Source organism: Agelaius phoeniceus, chromosome 14 (genome assembly GCF_051311805.1).
Source record: "Agelaius phoeniceus isolate bAgePho1 chromosome 14, bAgePho1.hap1, whole genome shotgun sequence".
Classification (NCBI taxonomy): Eukaryota; Metazoa; Chordata; class Aves; order Passeriformes; family Icteridae; genus Agelaius; species Agelaius phoeniceus.
In genome coordinates, this window is record NC_135278.1 from 14,047,537 (window position 1) to 14,065,436 (window position 17,900).

The 17,900-nt window shown below is 49.3% G+C and overlaps 1 long non-coding RNA gene across 1 annotated transcript; it reads right to left on the reverse strand.

Annotated features, from left to right (window-relative positions):
- Positions 1–1,514: 1,514 nt before the first annotated feature.
- On the reverse strand, positions 1,515–7,921 carry LOC143695228 (uncharacterized). Its single transcript, XR_013184306.1, has 3 exons — positions 7,859–7,921; positions 6,200–6,262; positions 1,515–4,021 (listed from the first exon to the last, which is right to left on the reverse strand). It is a non-coding gene; the product is annotated as an uncharacterized LOC143695228 (long non-coding RNA).
- Between the last annotated feature and the right edge of the window lie 9,979 nt (positions 7,922–17,900).

Genomic DNA, 17,900 nt, shown 5'->3' on the forward strand with positions numbered 1-17,900 from the left:
GGTCCTGGGAGCCAGGCAGGCACAGAGCCCTGTGCCACTCATTGCTGGTTGTGGGCACATCCATCACTGCCACAGCCTGTGCTGCTGGCACCTGCAGCCACCCCAGGGGAATGTCCCTGTCCCATGGGATCCCCCTGCCTTCACTGAGCCTCTGCATTTGTGCCCACTGCTCCACAAACTCTGCTGTGTTTAACTCTCCCATTTTGATCCTGCAGGAGACCAGAGCCTGAAAGCAGTTCTAGCAGTTTTCAGCTTGTGAACACAGTGAAAATGTCTTTTCTAGCTGAGTAAAATCAAACTGATCACAACAGAAACTGCCCAAATAAAGTAAAAGAAATTTTAAATCGTACACATAAATAGCAGTAGATACCTTTCTTTAAAAGAACGGGTGCAAAATTAATATAAATGTACAATTACCAACTTTATTGATCAATTTCTGTGTCAATCAAATCACTCATCAAGGTATTTTCCTGAAGGAAAACAGTATGGGACTTGGCAATTAATGGCTTGACATGTTGAGAGTGGGAATGAACCATTTTACAAGTGGAATAGCAGTGTCTGGATTAGAATGCATTGGTTGTGTGCCCAAACATTGTGAGTTTGCCCCCTTTGAGGGCAGAGGCTTTTAAAGGCTGCTGCTTCCCATTCACACCCCCCTTACACCTCCCCACGCCAGACATTTGTGTTCTAGGGGTGCCTCAATGCTCTGACAGTCTCTGCACAGAGCAGGAGCAGGGACTGAAGCTGTAAATCAGCAACAGGATTTAGTAATTCCTGAAAATAGCTGAAAAAACAAATGTTCTGGACTTGACAGCCACCAGGAGGCTGCTGGACTGGGGCTGTTAATGGTGCACCATCACTGGCAGGCCTGCCAAGTTCATTCAGCCCATAGCAGCTGAATCTTGAGCAGGCAGGCACCACCCCAGCCCTTCCCAGGGGCATCCCTGACTCAGTGGTGGCCCTTGTGCCTATTCCAGCAGGGGCTGGAAGCCTCAAGTGGTGAAATGCTAAGGAAAAACCTTTCACCATGGGGCTGGGACAGCTCTGGAGAAATCACTGCTGCAGTGGTGGGGCTGCAGGCAAATCCTCAGGTGGTCCAAACTCTCTCCTCCACTATGGCCCAAGTGGTGCCAGATGCTGCTGGCTACAGGCAGTGCCCCTATGGCAGCTGCACCTGAGCTGGGGGATCCTGGCAGAGGCTGGGACAGCTGCAGGAATTTGGGGAAGATGATGCCTTGGGCAGCAGGGCTCCCCCATGAGCACCCCAGGCACAGTGAGTGTCCCCCCTCTCTCACCCAGTTCAAGCTCTGGCCTCCACCAGCCCTTGCACCCCCCAGTGTCCCCCACACCCCCTCCCCAGGCCTGAGGCCAGGTGCACCCAGGGGCCAGCACTGCCCCTGTGCAGCCCCAGCTCCCCCTGTGCCCAGAGGCCAGGGAAGGGCCCAGCACCATCTCCTGGTGCAGTGCTCCCTGTCCCCTCCAGCAGCGTTGGGTGCAGCACCCTCCCCTCCCCTCCCCTCCCCAGTGACGACACCGAGCCCTGGTTGTTGCTGCCTCGGCAGTGGTTTATTGGGGTGGGAGCCAGGAGCCCCCTGCAGGGTGGGGAGCACTGTGGGGGTGCCAAGGGGGGACCCCAAGAGCCAGAGCCCTGCAGCAGGGACCGATTTCCAGCCTCACTAAAGCAGCAATGCAATACTGGAGAGCAACAGGCAATCCCAAACTCCAGTATTTACGTGCTGCTAGAGCACTGCTGACAGCTCTCCACAGCCTCCAGACCCCCCTCTCTGCCCCAAACACAAGGCAAGGGCCCCTTGGCTGATCCTTTGCCAGGGAAAGGCCCAAAGAGCAATAGCTGAGGGGTAGGTGTAGCATAGGATGTGGTCGTGCCCATGTTGGAGGACAAAAAGGAGCTGCAAGTCCTTCCTGCCTGCAGGGCCAGACCCACGAGCTCCCAGGGAAGTAAAGGATGTGCACAGTCCAAGCACCAACACATACCTGAGCTAATGAGATACATGGGAATGTGTTAGCTTCCACATCTATGATAACCAGAAGCTCACTTTCTTGTCTTATCCTTGAGGTAATGAGGCAGCCCAGAATGGTCTGTATCTCCTTGTCCCTACAAACCATGATGTGCTGCTACATCTCCTCAAAGCCCACTGAATGTTGACATTCCAAATGGTATTTTGAATATATATATAAAAATTTTTTTTAAACCATGATATAAAGAACTGAAGAACACTCTACAATGAAGACATTTAACATGCATGCATTACCACAAGACAGGGTTTTTTTTCTTCACAGGTGCTATCAGACAGTCTGTAACTGTAAGAGAACAAGCAGTTATACAGTGCAAACAAAGCAGTTTCACAAACAAGGTCAGAAATTAACTGTTCTCCCAAACCACACTTAGTACTGGATCCCAGCAAATAATACACCTTCAGGTCCAGAAGGTCTGTTGCTTTTGCTCCTGTGAAGAGCCTGCAGAACTTCCCAGCCCTTCCAACTGGTCTGTGGGGAAATATTACCTTGTACTTTCCTCTTAGGTGATGCTGAACATCGAGGATTTTCCAGAAGTCACAATGTTAACATTTCAGATAAATAATTCCATATTCCAACAGTTGAAACCTGTTAAATTTTCCTTAAAATACTTTCACTCAGCTCAATTTGACTTTTGAGATATATAAAAAAATCCTTATTTTTAAAAACAGTAAATGATGCTTATTTATTATATGAATGGACAAGCCTTATATGACCAAAAATTAAAGATCTCTGGAACTTCATCACACTCCCTGCCTGTAGCAGGGCAGGGAGGGGCTGCAGCCCTGCAGAGGGCAGCTGCCAGTGGCACTTGCACACCCCGTGCCTGGGCTGCACAGGAGCTGTGCAGACACACTGATATTTTTTGTATTTCCTTTCTACCTTCCCCCCCCCCCCCCCACCAGTTATGGGACAACTTCCTTCAATTCATTTTCTTAAAAAGCAGCATCACAAAAAAAGCTGAACAATGTCAGAAATGACGCCCTGGGCTCCAATTCTTGTGCCATCCCCTCATGCCCAAGGCGCCACCGAGCCCCTGCCTCTTTAGCAAACTTAAAAATAGGAATCTCAAAAGCTCTTGTGACCCGTGCCAAGCGATTTCAAATTTGAAATCAAATATTTGCCAACAAAAGAGCAGTATATTTTCACCACTTCAGTGTCCTCAACACTGACAGCACCAGGGCCAACTCCCTAACGAGCAGCTGCTACTTGCTGCAAAGCAAACACGCAGCCAGTGCTCAGCCTGTAGAGCTAAATCAAAACACCCCCCACATCATATTAGCATTAATTACTTCTGCAACATTGTTTTACTTGACTGTACCTGTGCAATCTTATTTCTTTCATCTCTTCAAATGAATCCAAAAGAAAAAAGCAGCAGTAAACACGTTCAGCTTTAGAATCCATTTTGATAGCGACTGAGGTTCTTCACATTTTAATTAATGTTTTTATATTTATATAAAATATTTATATAAACCAGACTTTTAGTTCAACAACAAGGGCAAGAGCTCTCTTCAAGCACAATACACCTCCACCAGCCTCTAGCACAGAGGGAAAATCAACAGTCACACCAAGTATTGGGCAACTGGAAATTTGGGATAGGCAGTGAAATATGTATCTGAGAAAAGATGCACATTTATGACATGACAGCATCAATATTTTATGCAATAAAAAGTTCCATGTTTGAATTATCCCATCTCCCACTTCAGATTCTTCCAAACTTAGTTTGTGCTTTGGAAACTCAACTTTGCATCAGAAATTGGCAGCTGAACAGGGTAATTTGAGTTCACCTGAACCTCTCCTAGGTATTACCTGCAGTACCCAAGAAGGGATATGTGTGTCAGAGGGACCTGCATTTACCCAGAGGTGCTGCAGGTATTTTGGAGCAGGTGGGACATGAGCTTACCTTGCCAACTCACCTCTGAACAGAGGCACATCAGCTCCTGCATGGCCTCTCTGGAGAACCTGATCACTGCTTCAGTGGAAGCTACAAAGCAACAACAGAAAGGGTTTGAGAGGCAATGGCAGAGAGGGGAAACTCCAGGAGGGGGGACCAGGGCAAGTTCCCTTCCAAGGCACACACAGACAGGTGCAAGTATTTTTAAAATTAGGGAAGAAAAAAATAAATCAAGTTTTCAGCTCCAGATAGTGCAGACTATGCAGCAGAGTAACTTCATCCCTCCTCTCTCCATCCTCCCCTGCTACAAGCACCCTTGGCTCAGTGTGACTCTGGGCAGTGGCACCCAAGGCACACCAATCACAACCCAGGTGCTGTGGAGCAAGGAGAGACAGCCAGAAAAACCAGGGGCAGCTCTGGGCAGGTGGGAAAGCCATTGAGCACAAGCATGGCCAGCACCTTCCTCCCTAAAGCAGCAGCAAGAACAACTCTGCTGGTACTGGCAGACCAAAAGCAAAGGAACCATCTTAATTGTGCTGGTTTAGGTGATAAAGCAGGCCTAGGGCAGGAGATGAGATGCAGAGAGGCTGTCTGGGGTTGATGCTGCTGTGGTGACACCACGAGTGCCCTCTCTCACTGCCACACAGAGGCAGCATCCCAGGAGCACCTCCAGCTTCCAAGCAGCACCTCCCTACAGCCAGGAACAGGGATGTCCTGCTTGTGGTAACCCCAAACACGAGAAGAACTGCCCCAAAAGCTCTGCCTCAATGCAACTGCAACAGCCCTTCTGCTGCCAAGAGCTCCATGCCTGCAGTGTGTGCACCAGCTCCTTCTAGAAATAGAAACTTCTACCTGTCATCTACGCAAGCCAGCCACCTACAGAGGTTTAATTAAATCCCCCAAATAACTGGGGAATTTGAACATGCAGAAAACCATTAATGCAATTCACAAAACAATGCAACTTCTGCTTGCCAAAGTATATTGGGCAATTAAGCAAAAAACACCCCCCCCCCCCAGTCTTAAACACACACACAAAACTAAAACAAATTTCCTCTGAAATACTGAATTCCCTTAAAATACAACCTCATCCCTCCTCACTGACACTAACCAGAAAAAAAGAGATGGGAAAAAAAAGTGAGAAGGAGCGCCATGGGGAAGGAAAGGAAATAAATACAGGAGCCCATGACAGGACAGATTTGCATACACAGCCTTTACTGACCCACACACTTCAGGGCTAGGTGAGCTCAAAGACAAGTAAATATTAAGCATTTCCTATATATAGAAAAAAAATAGGAACAAAAACCCCAGCTCTGCTAACCAACAGTTTTCTAGGAGACATGCACAAACAAATCCTGAAGTCATTGTTCTCATTTGAAACAATTGAAAAAAAAAGGCATTTATTATTTTAGAAAAAGACTAAAGTAAATCATCTCATTACAGCTGAAGGTCCCAGGCACTCATCAGTGAGGCAAATTTACGGTGACAAAACGAAAATAAGGGCGTGAGTAACACCAGCAGAACACTTCGTTGCTGCCTGCCTCTGAAAAATCCCAACACTTTCGTTGCTGCCTCCTTTTGAACAATGAGGTTTAAACAAAAGTCACATCCGAATATTTACAGATGTGGCCAATAGGTGGGATCAGAGCCGGTGCTTGATCGACAGCCACCACATGGCTCCAGCTCCGCCGTTCCCGGCAGGAACTGCCTGGCAGGGCTGCGGGAGGAGAAGGAGCCCGAGCAGAGGAAACTGCCCCAGCCAAGCCACTTTCATTTGCACGGCACCCACAGCATCTCCCCACCACCCAACACCGCCGCTCTGCCCAGCCACGACTCACTCCCGGGGGCACAAAACCAACGCAGAAAATAAATTTCCTGCCCGTTCTTGTCGAAGCCATGCGAGAGCAGGTCGTTCCTCACGCGCTTCATCAAAATTAATTTTTTTTTTCTTCTCTAATTTGCCCATAAAAGGGCCAGGGAGGCAGCACGCAGCTGGGATAAAGCCCAGCACGTTTTCCCTGCACCTTCCCCGTGCTAAACCACACGCCATCGACACGCTCCTAGGTGGGGCCGAACACCCGAAACCAAACTGCAGCTACAAAGGGCAGATTGAAATAATGCGAAAAATGAATTCGTTAACTTCACTCGGGGTGAAACTCGAGCCCTACATTGTTACCAGCAGGATCAGCTGTGTTTACCGAGGCGGGGGTGTTAGTGGGACAGGGAGCTACTGGTGCTTAGAAAGGCCTGTGGGACAAGACTTCAACTTACAGCACTCCAGAAAACCAGAAAAATCCACAGTAAAATTCCAGGATCCACAGTTTTTTCTCAACACTGCTGAGGAGAAGAAAAGTATGATGCTTTTTGTTACTTCCAAGTTTTAGCATTGTCATCTCATCCAGTTCTAAACAACAAGGGTCAGATTTGGAAGCCCAATTTCTATAAAGTTTATTTGTTAAGAACAGAAAAAAAAAAACAAACAAAAATCCAATTTCTTTTTTGGTCAGATGAACAATAATTCAAAACATAACAAGCACACTGAATTTTTTTTTTCCTTTTTAGATTTGGCCTAAGTTTGCATGAAGCATTACTTAAAGCTTCCCTCTTGTATTTCATAAACGTTTACTGCATTAGCAGCTGAGTTTTACTGTATTTCCCACCAAAGTCGATTAACTAAATACAGACTTTCACAGTTGCCGGTGAGTTCTTTGGATTTCTTCAGAACAGAAGGTGATGAAACTTGGCAGATGGTCCCTCACCTACACTTAACACGCATAAGACACACAAGCAGAATTTGTTTTTTGAGGGAGCAATTAATGATTTAACCCTGGAAAACTCACTCTCCAAACGCAAAAAAATTGTCTTTATATACCCGATGCGTATAGGGGAAAAAATACTGTATGTAGGATCAATTACAGAGGGAAAAGTCTCAGCGCTGCGCATGTTGCTCCATCACTGCAGCTCCGAGAGAGCTGCGAGGCTGCCCTGGGAAGCTGGCCCTTGCCAGGATATTCAAATTTCCTGTACAAAGCGAGCAACCACCGAGGGGAAAAGAGAAAAAAAAAAAAAGCAAAAGCTGGCTGCCAATTGGATTTTCTTTAATATTTTAAATTATTTTGGAGAATTATTCTTTGGTTACACTAGCATTATTTTTTAAACGTATAAAACTATTTTCTACGTGCGGGGGCGCGCAGACTCCGCGCCGGACCGGCAGCCCGAGGGTCCCCGCGTTCGCTTTAAAAAAAGAGGGAAACGGGGAAAAAAAAAAAAAAAAAAAAAAAGAAAGAAAAAAAAAATCAACCCCGAGCCCCACCTGCGGGGGGCGGGCGCGGCTCAAAAGAAAAAAAAAATTAAAAATTATTAATAATGGGGGGGATGAAAAAAAAAAAAAAAAAAGCCGTGAGGAAAAGGCACCGGGGGGCGGTCGGGGCGCCCCGCACCCACGTGGGAACCGGCCCCGCGCGCCGCTCCCGCACCAACGGCCCGGGGGGGCCCCGCCCGCCGCCCCCCGGTGCCGCCGCTGTCACCGCCCGAGCCCCCGGGGCCGCCTTTGTGCCGCGCGGGGCGGCTCCCCCCGGGCCGCTGCCGGTGCGCCCGCGCTCCCCACCCCCCGCCGCAAAGAAAGTTTTCTTAACAGTTTTGGGGGGCGTTGTTTGGGGGTTTTTAAAAGTTCCTTGCGCCCCCCTCGCAAAGTTTCGGCCGGGCCCGTGTGCGGCCGTGCCCCGCGGGGAGCGGCGCGACCCCGCCCACGGGGCAGCGGCGGGAGGGGGTCCCGCCGAGCCCCCCCCAGCGCTCCCCGTCCCGCGTGTCCGTCCCGCGGGGCCGGGCCGGGCCGGGCCGCGCCGCCCGCAGCGGGGACAGGGCACGGGGAGCGCCGGCCGCCCCCCGCCGCGCCCCGGCCCCGCCGCCCTGCCCGCCCTCCCTCCTCACCTCCGAGTCCACTCGAAAATGGCGCCGAAACCGAAAAAACTTCGCAAATTTCATTGTAGGCGGCTGCAAAGGCTGCTGGGAGCGGGGGCGGCCGCAGCGCCGCCCGCCGGGGCGGGCCGGGCCGGGCTGGGCGCGGCGCGGGGCGGGGCGGGGAGCGGAGCGCGGGGCGGCGGGACCGCCCGCGGCCCCGGCACGGCCCGGCTGCGGCTGCGGGGCCCGCCGGGGCGAGGATTCACCTGCCCCCGGCCCGGGGCTGTGAACCGGGACCGCCGCGCGCCCGCCGCCGCCGACGAAAGCCGCGTGCAGAGAAAAAAAACCTCAACTGGGGAAAAAGTAAACAGATGTATGTAAAACACGAGAGCTGCGCGGGAGCGGTGGGAATGCTTAGCTTCGCCCTTCGTGCGAGCCAGTTCGTTCCCCTGCCTCTTCCGTCGGGCGTTTATGGCCGCTCATAACCCAGACGGAAAAGGGATGATGCTTTTCCAGCCCTGCTTGGGTAAAAGTTGATGTACGTGCACTCACATGACATCAGAGTGATACTTAAAATCGTTCTCTTTCTTCCCCATTACTGTGATGCTAAATTCTCCACAAACACTGATTCTCGGTCTGTGTTTCTCTGAGCTGCAGACTTTCCCATGTCCAGGAGTCACACAGGAGCAGTGGGAGCAGGATTTTGGAGCTCACAGTGCACACCCTGGGTGTGCGATGGCACCGTGACACACTCGCAGGGAGGGTGGGCTCTTTCAGACATGGTTTTCCAGACACTTTTAAATGTGAAGAGTCAGAACTTGGGAGAATGGGGATTCGTGCCGGTGGGGAGCCTAGCAAGCTGAGGCCTGGGAAAAGTGATGCTGAGGCAAAATGTTCCTTTCCAAAAGGAGAACCCAGATCTGGTGGTCAGAAACTTGCAGATTTGTCACATTCATCATTGGAAGTGGTTAAAGCTGCCGAGTCTCTTGTTGGCCTGGTGGGTTTGAATTCTTCTTGCAGTTTTTATTTCTACCCCCACCCCAAACAGCAAAAAAAACCCCAAACCCTGTTGCTAAATAATTGCTCTGTTCTCACAGGTGAAGCAGTGAAGCTCAATTAATTGTGCTTTGTAAAGTGCTTCTGATCCTCTGATGGAAACATGTAGGGGCAAAACACTTTTATTTTGCAACTTGCAAAGGCTGATAAGAGCGATGAAAACGGAAAAGCCTCACCACTGAGGGGGATTACAGCCCCACGCTTTTTCCACTCGAGATCTTAGAGATGAGCTGATGGCTGCTGCTTTTCATTTAGAAGGGTTTTTCCCCCTCTTTTGAAAGAAACACAATCACTACCAAGTATTCTAGAGGGACTTCATCTTTAAACAAATAATGTTTTTCTTGTTGGGTGTGCACTATTATTTTCTTAATTATTCCTGGATTTATGCCTGTTCCACCAAGAGTTTTCTCAGATGGCAGAAACAATTGGTCCTTTTTTATTACACTAATAGCAAAAAGTATCCCTAATAAAATGACTCTGTACATCCCATAAACTCAAATGGGACACATTTTGCCAACAATCACACCTCTTCATTGAGGCATCTTATATGCTGCTTTTTTTTTTAACTTTTTTTCCACATTACTATTGTTTACTACTCAGCCTCACTGGCTGGCTAAGTCTTGGTGCCAAAACGAAACGAATCGAGTAATTTATTTAGCACCAGAGCCCTCCCACTCACCCTTAGCATGAATGTTGAGATCTCAGCAGATGTGGTAGGGAATGAATGGGCAAAGAGATTCACCTACACAGAATCACATCTACTTGTGGGTGGCCTCTAATTAATTTGGCTTCGAGGCTCCACTGCAAGGTAGATGGGTTAGGAAGTCTGGCCAGGAGTCATCTGGTTGAATCATACCTATTCTGTGGAGAACTTCATTGTGTAGCTGTGTCTGACTCCCACCCTTGTGAGAACTAATTAAAAATAAAAAAAAAAAAAAGCGCCCCACACTTATTGGAAGTCAAATATAAATGTCAGCATTTCAGATGAAATGGTATCTTGGGAGGCTCCTGCACATTTAATCAGCTGGTTGTACCATGTATATCATGGCCTCAAAAGCTGCAGTGAGAACCACGAAAGGCACTGGCTTAACATCAGCAAAAGTGTTTGCCAAGCTTGGATTATGTCACCGCTTTATGATCTTGCTTTGTAAAGGGAGAATACTCTTGGGGAGCAAGGACTCGGCATGCCGGATCTACAGCGAGAGCAAGGAATGAATGCTGCTCACAGAGACTGGGGGAGGGCCAGGGGCTCTGTGTGCTTGGGGTGGTTTTCCACATGGATGCTGTGCAGTTGCTGCCACCAAGCAGAGATGCACCCCACGGATCACTGGGGCTGAAAGCAAAAAGCCCAAAATACCCCAGTGGAGCAGTTTGCTGCTTGCCCTCCCACGGGCACACCTGTGGAGGCCCTGTCTGGGTCCTGTTCGTCACTGTCCCCTTGCTCTCGGGGCATCTCTGTCCCATTCCAGGGAATATGGAGATGCTCTGAGGCCCTCTGGTTTTCCCTTGCCTCAGGATACAGACACCCAGCCAGGCTGGGGCTTGTCAGACATTCAGAATGTGATGCCCTTGCGGAGGTGGCAGCCATGGAACTGGTTAAAAAAATAAACATCCCCCACCACACATGTGAAATGTGGCCTGCTGAGATGCTTCTGTTCCCTGTCACACGGGTGAGCTGTGGCCACTCCTTCCGTGCTGCAGGCTGGTGGTAAAGGCAGGAAACTCTTTGAGGAGACCAATTCTGTTTGCCCAGCACAAGCCCAAATGCTGGGCTTGCATCTGCTTCTGTGAGTGCAAGGAGAATAAAGACAAAAACTTGGAGGTTACATGCCCTTTGAGGAGGGCTGTTGGTGGGACAAGTGACATTGGAGGGGACAAACAGCTGAAGAGAAACACCTCTTCAAAAGCAGTCCCTGGGGTCTGGGAGCTGTGCTGCCATGCTGCCCTTGAGTTCCTGTTGCAGCAAGAGCCTTGGGCAGCCCCCAGTACCCGCCCACCTCGCTGCTGGAGCATCCTGCCCAGCCTGGAAACTTTCCACTACTACTGGGCTAATAAACTGTGCTGCTTCTGGAGGAGTGTCTAGGCAGCCCCTGACTGCATCCTAACACTGGGCTTAGCATGGGCAAGGGGGTCCCTGTGTCTGCAGGGGCTGTGTAGGGCACAGGGAGTGCAGGTGGGCAGCCTGGGGTGCCTGGGACAGTGGAAAGGACCAGGTGTGGGTACAGTCACAGGATTTTGTGTTTCCCAATGAACAGAACGGGGGTTCCTGGTGTGCAGAATGGGGACCAGGGTTTTTTATTTATTGTATTAACCCTCTAGCACAGTAAACTTCCTGTCCTGAGCTTTGACTTCTGCACTAACCCTTCCTCCAGCCTTTCAGTCCCTTGTGACCAGACTGAACAGTGGGTTAGTGCTTGGTTTCTTTCCATGTCTCCTTCAGCTGCCCTTGTGCACCAGCCCTGGCATTCTACAATTCCCTCAGCTGTGTGTGTGGTGTGACAGTCCCAGCCCTGGCTTCCTCGGTGCACCCTCGGTGCTCGCAGCCGCCTCAGGCACTCTGCAGTGTGGAAGATGGGTGTGGCGGCCATGCTGATGGCGTTTTGGCAGCATCTCCCGCCTTGCCTTGGCTCAAAGAGTGCCCAGAGCGTAGCACTGTCTGGACAGGGATTTCACTGCCTGCCATCCAGGCTGCCAGTGCAGCCTTGCCATTGCAATTTGTCACACGGATCTGGTGTGTGCCAAGGATGATGGAATCGCTCCTTGTCTGGCGTGAGGAGTGGCCAGGCCTTGCCAGGCCTTGCGGGCCTTGCCGGGCCCACACGTGGCTGTGCCGGGCCTGTGCTCTGCTCTCGAGGTATGAACCAGCACCATGACATTCCCTCCCATCAGCCTCCTTTTTTTCACTAGAGTCAGGTTATTTTTGTAGAAAAGGTCTGGTTTTTATTGAAACACTAATTATAAAGGATCTTTTTGTTGTTTGAAGATGGAAACCTTCAGCAGAGGCACCAGCTCCCCAGTCCTCCCCTCCTTGCCTTTGCAGTTATTTGCTGTATTTATTTACTGCAAAATGTGCTGTATTGCTTGACATTTTTTGGTTATCAAAATATTTTGATTATGTGCAGGGGAGGGGGTGGGTTGATAGCACGGCCGACATCTCGATAGAAAACTGCCTGTAAAACATTCTAACTAAACTCAGGGCGGGGAAGAGTGAGATACTCCAGCCTGTCCCAGGCAAGCCCTTGGCACTGCTGCTGTGACCTGGCTGTTCAGAGCCTGGGCTCAGCTCAGAGCCATTTCCCTGTATATTTCTGACTCTTTTGTGAGCTCTCCCCATGGATGCATCAACTACAGCAAGCATGGAAAGGAGGGCAGGGGAGAAGGTGCTGCTGCAGGATCACATCCCAAAATCACTGCACAGTTTTTCCATGGAGTCTGAGAGGGGACAGAGGCAGGATACAAAAAGCAAAGGTCAAAGGGGTGGGAGGGAAGTTGCACATCAAGGTCACTCCAGAAAGGGCTGAAGCACTTCCCACTTTTTTCTCTCTGGCAGAAGTGTTGTCTTTGTGACATGACCAACATCCCATTGGCTGTGGGGATGTCTGCTGACTCTGCCCTTGAGCAAATGCCATCAGCAGAAGATGTCCCAACTCATGAGTGAAGAGCTGCTCACATCTTGAAAGCAATTTTTGCATTTTGATTTGAAATAACATTGAGCAATTATCTGTTACAGCAGCTCTCCAGCTTCTGCATGCAAAAGTGTTTACAATTTTGAAGATCAATATTTATCAGCACACAATAATTTTGTCTGTTCCTGTGATTGTTCTGTATGTAAACAAGCTCCTCTGACTTCCCCAATGCCAGCACGCTTAAAACTTGTTCTGACTCCTGTTACCAAACCTGCAATTTGTCATTGATACAGTATTCTGTCAGAAATACAGTGCTGTGGGCATGTATATAAATATTGTACTCTCTTGGCAAAGCCAAATGTCATGAGAGGATAATGTGTTATTTAATACAGAGCTGTAGATTAGACAAGGACATTTGCAATACAAACCAGTCCCAACATCAGACAGTTGCAAAAGTTATTGTTATGCTGATACTGTAGGAAAACTGATATTTCTAGCTGAACATTTTATGTATTGTGCTCCGTGACCATCCCATGGACCTCTGCCATATGACACATAGTCTTAAATTATACTGTCCAAGAGCCATTTTGTACAATTCAAGGCAATAGCTCCAGGAGGAACTCCTTAGGCATGCAAGGAGTCTGAAATGGTGGGTTAGTGGTTGTCTTTAGATGCCCTTGGCCCTTCTCCTAGGAAACATGGTCTGGCTCCTAGCTTTTTTCCTGGAAAATTTATTAATTCCTAAAGGCTAGCTCCTAGAATAGTCCAAAGAAAACCCAAGCAGTGAAGCTGTGCGTTTCAGAGAGATGGGCTGGGCTTGTGCAGGACAGGAACAAGAGTCCAAATGCTGGGGAGAGCCCAGCACAACAGTCCCAAGCTCTCTGTCTGCTGGTGTTTCCCTGCTTTCCCACCCTGGGATGGAATGGGAAGGCTTTGGGAAGTGTCATGCAGCTCTGTGGCTCTCCAGCCCAAGACCACTTGCTTTGGAGGCTCTTGGACCCTGCCTAGGGAAAGTTTATCTCAGGGGGCTTTTGAGGGACCCAGTTCCCACAGAGATTTTAATTGCTTTTGAAAATCCTGGGTTTTGTTGATGACACTTCTGGAAACTGGCATTTTTCTGAAGTGAGGTGTTGCTTTCTAATAAGGCATTTTTGAGCTGGTATAACCATTTTGTGCTGATCCCAGCTGCTTGTGCTGTGTTCCGGGGGGGGAAGGAAATCATGGCACTGGGTGTGCAGGTTGGCTGTGCTCCAGTCATCCTATTAGCAGAGTTTTAACAGGAAGACAAGCATTGCTCCTGGGGATATACATTAATTAAGTTTCTATGTGGCCAGGGCACAATATACCTTTACACAAGCTTTTTACCTCAATTGCTCAGGTTTTTTTAATTACTCAATTACCTTGAGTTGCACCTGCTGTACAACAGAGTGTTTTTCACTCTGAGGAGAAGGATGAAGAATTGTTGCTCATACCCTTCCATCAGTGCTGGCAGAGCTCACAGGGAGGCACTTTGTTCACATCTTCCTTTCTTTTAAATGCTTTTTATCTCACAGTGCCTCCAACTAGCATGGAGACTTCAGGGATAAATCTGGAATTTAAAGCCATGCAAAATCTGATTTTCTGTGTAATACTGCAGGTCTGCACCAGGAGTCAATTCAGCAACTCAAAGTGCAGAAGCAACATCAAAACAGGCTTCAAATTGTGTTTCTCATATTGTCCTGCAAAGAGATGTTGTGCAAGCAGGAGGCCAAAGCCTGCATGGAGAGTGACTGCACCACACACTGCTTTGCAAATTCTCATACAATTGTGTCTTTTGGGACAGAATACCAGGCACTTAGCTGCCACACCTGGCCCAGTTCCAGTGAATTCTGTTAATAGCTTTATCCTTGCCATTGAAAATGCAAACTGTAGCATTATTTGTGGAGAAAGAAGTAGTATTTTTTCATATATATATGTGTGTGTGTGTTTCACATCATCACTGGACATTGTCTCATGAAAGCTGCAGTCATCCTTGAGGCTTCCCATGCCTTGGTGTGTCTGTAGCTGTGACCTGCCCTGTCTTCTGTGACAGTGCAGGTGTTCAGAGCACTGTGTGCTGGGGAAGGATGCAACAGCCTGGGGAGATGGAGGAAATCCTGCACCCAATCAAGGGGCAGCCAGCAGTGCCTTGTGACCCCCAGACACCAGCGCCCAACAGCACAGAAATCCCCTGCAGGGGTGGCTGTAGGTGCTGGGAAAGGTGAGAGAGGAGAAGTGTGAGAAAGGGAAGCAGCAGCAAAACCAGTCTAGCCCAAAAGGCAGAACGCCAAAATGAGACCACCCAGAATATGTCTAATTAGTGCTTTTCCTAAATTAGTGCTTCTCTCTGCTCGTCTTTCATTAATTTTTCTCCTTTATGAAATGTCAAGTTTAGTGGGTGTGATAAAGCTCTCATGGGGAGCAGGGAGGATGTGCAGGCAGTGAGCAGGCAGTGCCTGCAGGCTGCCCTAAGGATGGGGTGCAGGATCAGGCCCCATGCCAGCCCCAAAGCCTGCCCTGCTGGGAATGATGCTGCTGGGGGGAACTCGAGCAGGTGAGAAGGGACAGAGCAGAGCTCCCTGCGGGAATGTGTGTGTACATCCAAACACTGTGCACGGCAGAGTCCCCACCCACCCTGAGAGCTGCACAGCTTGAAAAGGGTGTGTAATTATGTCTGCCCAGCATTATTTATCTCAGTGGGTGCTGAAAACTGCAGAAAATAATCAGTGTCTTTTAATGGAGGGGGCACGGAGAGTGTCTTGTGGGGCAGCTCCTGTTGCTGTGCCCTGGCTGCAGCCCAGGAGAGCGGTCGCAGACCCACGGCAGTCATCAGCTTCCAGGATCAGCTCAGCCCTTCCCAGGAAGCCCATCACCCCAGCAGACACATGCATTGGATGGTCCTGAGTGTCCCAGCTTCATGGGAGCACACCAAGGGGGCAGGAGACACAGAAACCCAGCAGAGAAGGGCTGTGTAACCCACAGGGGGTGCCGAGGAGGAAAGCAAGGTGAACTCCCTTTTGTTTTGCAGACCTATTTGTGATTTGGGAGAGTCAGTGATGAGACAGGCTATTGAAGCTGCTGCCTTTTAGTTTAGTATTTTGCACTGACTACATCTAACAAAGTATTCTAATAAAAAAAAAATTAATTCTCAATTTTTCTTCTGGGAAAAAAAAAATCTACATTTCTGTACTCCTTGCAGGAAAGAAATCCAATTTTGTTTGCAAGAAAGAGAAATTTCATCCTCTTGGTGAAAATACCTAACTGTAAAGAGACAGAAGAAAAAGTCCAAATTAGTTTCATGATGTTAGTAAATGATACCATGAATTGGGAAATCCATGCGTTTCACTGAAACCAGTCAGGGTTTCCATCTCACTCTGCCTCCCATCTGCTTCAAAACACTTAGTTCAGTCTTGAGCCTGGAGGAGTGCAGAGGTAGCTAAATATTTTCACATCTGGTTTGGGGAAGATTTGGAAAAATAATTTTGCTGCAGAATTAACAAGAGTAATGGAGCTTATGTGTTTCTCTCAGTAAATGGCAATATATTGTAGAGCTTCTCCTCGAGCACACTTGTGCCAGACTGCCTTACTTGGTGTTACCAACTTACCTATTCTTCAGAGAGGAAAGTTTGCTGCCTCCCTGAGAGATAACAGGGCCATTCTCAACCATAGGAAAACTTTTACTCTTTCATTTTAGAAGGTTTCACCATCTGAGCCCTGATTCTTCTATGCTTTCACTTACTTTGCCTTTGTGGTTTCATGCACTGAAAGGATATCAGCTGTAAGTGATACCAAGGAGAATTAACATGGGAGACAACTACATGTGTTTAACTGTTTGTTTGCATCCAGAAAAATGCTCCCAGGAAGCAGAGGAATCAGTTTTGAAAGATGAGGGATTTTTCTATGGAAAATATTTTGCCTAAAAATCTGTATGAAGTGAAAGGATCAGTGATGATGCTTCACCTGGAGAATGCCCTGTGCTGTAGAACACCAGCTGTGCCTGTCTGGTCCTCTATGGCTCTGCAGCAGTCAGTCCGATGTGGAGTTTCACCTCCTCTCAGGCAAGGACCGACCTGCAAAATGCAGAAGCAGCTGGTTCCTTTTAGCAGCACTGCTCGGGGTCACGGTGGGTGCCTGCACTGAGGGTGGCTGTTCCCTGCCAGTGGTGCCAGTGCAGAACAGGACACCCTAAAGGTACTTGGGTAGTGAGGTGGTGGTTAGATGGGAGTAGCCCTGTGGTGTGCAGAAACCAACTGTGAGCTCTGCATGAGGAAAAACCTCTGTGGGGCATCACCCAGCACTTGCAGCTGGTGTTGGCAGAAGCACCAGCAGCTCCTCCTGAAAGGGTTTCAACAGAGTGCCCCGTGGGCAGACAGGTGCCTTGGGGCTGGGGAAAAGCAGCAGCTCGTGGTGCTGGTCACCCCTGGGAACCAGCTATGTCAGTGAAAGGCACTGAGACCTACTGAAACTCCTGTTCAGGTTTTGTTTTCTCCAGCAGTCACAGTTTACAAACTGGAGCCAGAACTCACCTCCTCTCTGCCGCCTCTGCCGTCCCCCCGGGAGGGCGGTGGGCAGGGAGCCACCACGCTCAGGAAGAGCCTTTGTTGCAAGGGCTCAGCCATTGAATTCAGTGACTTTCAGAGAACCCCACACTTATTTTAAAGTTTTATTGTTTGCTCTGGAAAGCAGCTCTCAAATACTGCGTCTGCACCCCCTGAACAGCAACATGTGCTGTTGGGAGCTGCTGGGTTGCCCTCAGAGAAGGCTGGACTTGGAGACTGCATCAAGTTGCCTGGATTTTGGGGTGGTGGTGGCAGAGGCCAGAGTAAAGCTGTGCCAGCACAGCCTCCTCAGTCTGTGATGCACCGTGGGTCACTGTGGCTTCCAGAGTGCAGTGGCAGGAGGAGAAGGCTGTGTGAGGATAACAGCATTCTTTTTGTTGTTCAATTTACATCCTCTTCCTTCCCCCTTGCTTTGGAGCTCCCTTTCATGCTGGGCTGCTCCTAGGGCACAGTGAATTTTAGCTTGCTTGGGGCAGCTATTTCCTCCTTTGCTAAGCAGTAACTCCTGTCTGAGTCCCAAGAACATCAGGAACAGGACCACAGCATGGCAGTGAGTGGGGCAGCTGGACGTCAGTGCATGGACAGGGATGGGGATGGGGACACAGCACTTTGACCTGGGAGGGCTGGCTGTGCAGCAGCCTCCTGTGCTGGGTCACTCTCTGAGATGTCTGGCTGAGACGAGGCAGCCTGAGCCATAACCAAGTTATTATGGGGCCTTGGAGAAGGCGTCTTGGCAGCTGCCATTTGTGCCGTGCAGAGAGTAGCTCCCCCACCTCAGTCCCTCGTTGGCAATAACCGCGAGAAAGCAGCCTT